Genomic DNA, 6,000 nt, shown 5'->3' with positions numbered 1-6,000 from the left:
AAGTGTTCATGATGTTTAATTTTAAAGACAAACTGAACACTAAAATACAACAACAATAAACGTAACGTGAATAACCGAAACCAAAAACAGTACCGTGTGGTGAACAAACACAGACACAGAAACAATCACCCACAAAATACCCAAAGAACATGGCTGCCTAAATATGGTTCCCAATCAGAGACAACGATAAACACCTGCCTCTAATTGAGAACCAATCTAGGCAACCATACACTTACATAAACACCTAGACTAGAAAACAGACAAAACACATAAATCCCCCATGTCACATCCTGACCTAACCAAAATAATAAAGAAAACAAAGATAACTAAGGCCAGGGCTTGACAATCATCTCATATGTATATACTGTATTCTATACATGCTCATCCATTTATATATTCTTTAGTTAGATTTGTGTGTTTTAGGTATTTGTTGTGAAATTGTTAGATATTACTTGTTAGATATTGCTGCACTGTCTTAACTAGAAGCACAAGCATTTCGCTACACTCGCAATAACATCTGCTAAACACGTGTATGTGACAAATTAAATTTGATTTGGAAAGCAGACTGAACCTGTTTTTTCTTTTGGACTTTGCTCTATTCCTTTCCTTTTTATCCTAAACAAACTCCCTAGTCCTTGCCGTTGAAAAGCATAGCCATAACATGATGCAGCCAAAATATGAAGAGTTGTACTCAGCGATGTGCTTCGTTGGATTTGCCCCAAACATAATGCTTTATATTCAGGACAAAAACTTCATTTCTTTGACACATTTGTGCCTTATTGCAAACAGGATGCATGTTTTGGAATATTTTTATTCTGTACAAGACTCCTTCTTTTCACTCTTTCATTTAGGTTATTATTGTGGAGTAACTACAATGCTGAACCACAGCCATTAAATTCTGTCAGTGTTTTAAAGTCACCATTGGCTTGTAAATTCTGTAAGTGTTTTAAAGCCACCATCCCTTAGCCATTTCCTTCCAATCAGTCACCTGAGTAGGAAGGACACCTGTATCTTCGTAGTGACTGGGTGTATTGATACACCATCTAAAGTGTAATTAATAACTTATCCATGCTCAAAGGAATATTCAGTTGGTGCCCTTCTTTGCGAAACATTGGAAAACCTCTCTAGTCTTTGTTATTGAATCTGTGCTTGAAATTCACTGCTCGCCAGATAATGAATTGTATGTGTGGGGTACAAAGATGGGGTAGTAATTCAAAAATCATGTTAAGCAGTTAGTCCTTGCAACTTATTAGATGACTTGTTAAAGGTGCAACATGAAGAAATCACTCCACCATTTCCTGGTTGCTTAAATTAGAATGATTTCAGTTTATGTGACAAAATAAGTCATGTGTAGAGAATCTTTTTACCATCTAAACCACTGTGGAATATATTTTCAATCACCAAAAATATTGTATTTTCAGCTGGTGTACAAAAACGAAAGTAAAAGACGCAAAAACAAAAATTAAGAATGGGGAAGCATAGAAATAGAGCACATAGAACATGTTTCACATTTCTATGTGAATTTGGTTGGTCAGCCAAAAAGTGAAATATTGCAGCTTTAAGATAATGTTTTGTTCTGAAGTGATTTAGGCTTGCCATAACAAAGGGGGTGAATACTTATCAAGCCATTATTCCAAGTTGACATTATGAGGTTTTTAGTGTAGATCAGTGGCACAAAGTCTAAATGTAATCCATTTTAAATGCAGGCTGGAACACAACAAAATGTGGAAAAAGTCAAGTGGTCTGAATACTTTCTGAAGGCACTGTACATCTCATTCATATTCTCAAAGAACTGGGGTTACGAAAGTAACCTTAAGTTTCTCACCCTGGTTCAATAACTAGGAATACCAAAAGGTATCTAGTGGATGGCCTGTCAAACGACCTGCCTCATTTTGAACCTTTAATGACAATTAGCTTAATTTCCCTTTTAGTTCAGGAAAAATACAACAGCTGTGTGTTACATTTTTGTAATTTATCTAAATTACCACTAGAAAGCCACCACTAGAAAGCCAGTCAATGACGAGGAATGTACCGAGCTAATGAAAAATGCCGACCTTAACAAAGACAACAGGATTGATTTGGATGGTAAGACACACACGTACTCATACACAGGCTCAATTTCCTCCAATGGAAATAACATTCACATGAATGTATGTGCTTATGAAACAGAAACTGGTAGATGACTAATGGTCAGTAATAACATAAACTTTGACTAGTGATTGGTTTTGAATTAACGGGCAAATTTGGGCACGCAGTCTGTGGGTAAATCATTTGCCTGGAAACACATACTGACACACACACACACACACACACACACAGACTATTGTTGACATATTATGTTGAAGATTTAATCATGTTATAGCACAAACAAGCAGGCACAAACAAGCAGGTGCACTATGGTAATGTGTGTAGGCAAGTTTATTTGTATTAATTATTATTAATGAACACAAGTCATGACTAAACTCAACTCCCACTGTTCTGGGTTTCTCTACTACTAATATTCAAAAGAGAATACAGTGTTGAGGTCTGGGATCACATAAGTACCACATCGAGACATAACATATCCAATCATAAACATGAAAATGCTTATTAGACATTCATCCTCTGGTGACTGGACACATACAGGGTTATGGGGGAGTTACTATATATCATTGGGTTGTGGTTCCCAAGTGGTGCAGTGGTCGAAGGCACTGCAGGTCAGTGCAAGAGGTATAATTACAGTCCCCGGTTCAAATCCAGACTGTATTACAGCCAGCTGTGATGGGGAGTCCCATAGGATGGTGCACAATTGGCCCAGTGTCGTATGGGCTGGGTATGCTGACATTGTAAATAAGAATATGTTCTTAACTGACTTGCCTAGTTAAATAAAAGTTAAATAAAAAAAATGTATTATACAGTGGGTGCTTTGCTATTGCTGGGAAAGGGATAAGGGATTGGCTTAAGTGGGAGAGGATCAAATGAACAATTTTTTCTGTGTTCCAGAATTGCTGAAAATGAACAAGACCAACATTCCTTTGTGACCCTTTCCATTTGCCACTTCTGCTTGAAGAAATCAACAACTATGTTTCTAAATAAAAAATGAAATACACACCCTCTTGAGTCTTGTCAATTACAAACAGCAAAGAGTACCCAAAAACACTACAGGAGAGTGAAAAGAGCGTTTGATAAAAGACAATACATGGAGGTTCTTCACCCTATCCTAGACACTGACCTTTTCAGTCATGTTGACTCTGTGGCTATACATATCTGCCCAACCCTTATAAGACGAAGGCTCTTCCCCTCCCTGCCACCGAACACTTCCCACCCAGCTGCCCCCTTACACCTGCTCCCTCAAGAAATGCTACACCCCTCCCACTGTGTCTCTCCCCTCGCCCTTCTTGCGTGACAACCCTTTGCAGAGTGCTTTCAAAATAAACCTACTTTCATCTTTAATGTATGTTTCCAACGCCTTGTCATGTTGTTAGAGTAGACTGGATCATTGTCTACAATTTATCTGTTGATCTGTGTGTCTGTCTTCAGAAACTATCTGTCATGTTCAGTTTTGGTTTTACCTTGAAAATGTGCCTAAACAGGCCCTTTGCCAAACATAATGTGCCACCATTACTCTAATGACTGCCTCGGCTGGTTCACTAACTACTTCTCAGATAGAGTTCAGTGTGTTAAATCGGAGAGCCTTTTGTCCGGGCCTCTGGCAGTCTCTATGGGGGTGCCATAGGGTTCAATTCTCGGCCCGACTCTTTTCTCTGTCTATATCAATGATGTTGCTCTATACGCAGACGAAACCATTCTGTATACATCTGGCCCTTCTTTGGACACTGTGTTAATAAACCTACAAACAAGCTTCAATGCCTAACAACACTCCTTCCGTAGCCTCCAACTGCTCTTAAACGCTAGTAAAACTAAACGCATGCTCTTCAACAGATCGCTGCCCGCACCCGCCCGCCCGCCGAGCATCACTCCTCTGGACGGTTCTGACTTAGAATATGTGGACAACAATAAATACCTAGGTGTCTGGCTAGACTGTAAACTCTACTTCCAGACTCATATTAAGCATCTCCAATCCAAAATTACATCTAGAATCGGCTTCCTATTTCGCAACAAAGCCTCCTTCACTCATGCTGCCAAACATACCCTTGTAAAACTGACTATCCTGCTGATCCTTGACTTCGGCGACGTCATTTACAAAATAGCCTCCAACACTCTACTCAGCAAATTGCATGCAGTCTATCACAGTACCATCCATTTTGTCACCAAAGCCGCATATACTACCCACCATTGCGACTTGTTTGCTCTTGTTGGCTGGTCCTCGATACATATTCGTCGCCAAACCCACTGGCTCCAGGTCATCTATAATTCTTTGCTCGGTTTAAGCTCCGCCTTATCTCAGCTCACTGGTCACCATAGCAACACCCACCGATAGCACGCGCTCCAGCAGGTATATTTCACTGGTCATCCCCAAAGCCAACACCTCTTTGGCCGCCTTTCCTTCCAGTTCTCTGCTGCCAGTGACTGGAAAGAATTGTAAAAATCACTAACTTCAAGCATCGGCTGTCAGAACAGCTTACAGATCGCTGCAGCTGTACACAGCCCATCTGTAAATAGCCCATCCAACCAACTACCTACCACATCCCCATATATTTTTTTCTGCTCTTTTGCACACCAGTATTTCTACTTGCACATCCTCATCTGCACATCTATCACTCCAATGTTAATTGCTAAATTGTAATTATTTCGCCACTATGGCCTATTTATTGCCTTACCTCCCTACTTCATTTGCACACACTGTATACAGATTTGTGTGTTATTGACTGTATGTTTATTTATCCCATGTGTAACTCTGTGTTGTTGTTTTGCTTTATCATGGCCAGGTCGCAGTTATAAATGAGAACTTGTTCTCAACTGGCCTACCTGGTTAAATTAAATAAAATAAAACATTCCACTTTGTGAAAGAGAAATAGGTGTACAATATGAGGTAAAGGAGCATGCAAAGTCAAAAAAAGAAAGGAGGACTAAAATAAAGACAGTAGGCACAGAAAACTTTCAAAGGCCTCTAACTGCGTATTTAATGCAACATGCGATAGCAATGATCTTCTCATCACTTGATGGATGTCATCCCATGATAATCAAAAAAAGAGCTCTCAGCACTCAACAGCAACAAGAATGCTCTGACACCGCTCTGTCTCCATGAAGAGGTCCCGAAGATGCAAATACCAGATCAGTACAGTAAGATGCCCTCCACTAGGGCTCTGACAACGCTGCCAGATGCAACAGCTTATCTTGAAGGCGTCTGGAATAAAAACCTAGAGTTTTTAAATGTGTAGCTAGTAGCACCTAACCAAATCCTTCTAGTGGAAGATATCCTCCACTCACTGAGTATATAGCCCTTAACCCCCCCCCACCACTAACAACATGACATCCCCTTCTACCTCGAGTAACTGCTCATCATAATATTCCCATATCCCACCCCTCCTCCTCCCTATCCAACCACAGGAAACGCAGGAAACTTCCACCATACAAGGAGAGTCATGTCTTGAGTGGATGGCCTGTTAATTGGATATGATACTGTGATTAAAGGCGGGCTCCCCGTACAACCAAACATCATCTGCTATTCAGGGCACAGCCAGCTTCCAGCTCTGCAAGCACTTTTCCACAGGGTTAGGGTTTCACACCCAGAATGAAACACCATCCCACAGCCACAATCCACTCTGGGCCCAACCTTCTTTATCAGCAATACAGAGGCCTACCTTTAGTTTACAGTGGGTATGAAAACTGTCAATCCCCATATTTGCTTGAACTCACAAGTGCATGCTTGAAGATCAACTACACGTTGTTTTAGAAATGACGTTTCAGAATGGACTATTTTCAGATATTACTTAAAAGGGCTGGCTTTGTTCCCTTCTGGAAATGTGTAAAAGAAGACGTAATGTTGTTACTTTGAGAGTGGGACCAGAGAGACCAGAATTTGTTTAGGTTGATGAGCAAAAACATTGTCTGACAGGG

This window comes from Oncorhynchus nerka, linkage group LG7, assembly GCF_034236695.1.
Source record: "Oncorhynchus nerka isolate Pitt River linkage group LG7, Oner_Uvic_2.0, whole genome shotgun sequence".
NCBI lineage: Eukaryota > Metazoa > Chordata > Actinopteri > Salmoniformes > Salmonidae > Oncorhynchus > Oncorhynchus nerka.
Note: the sequence above shows the minus strand (reverse complement) of the source record.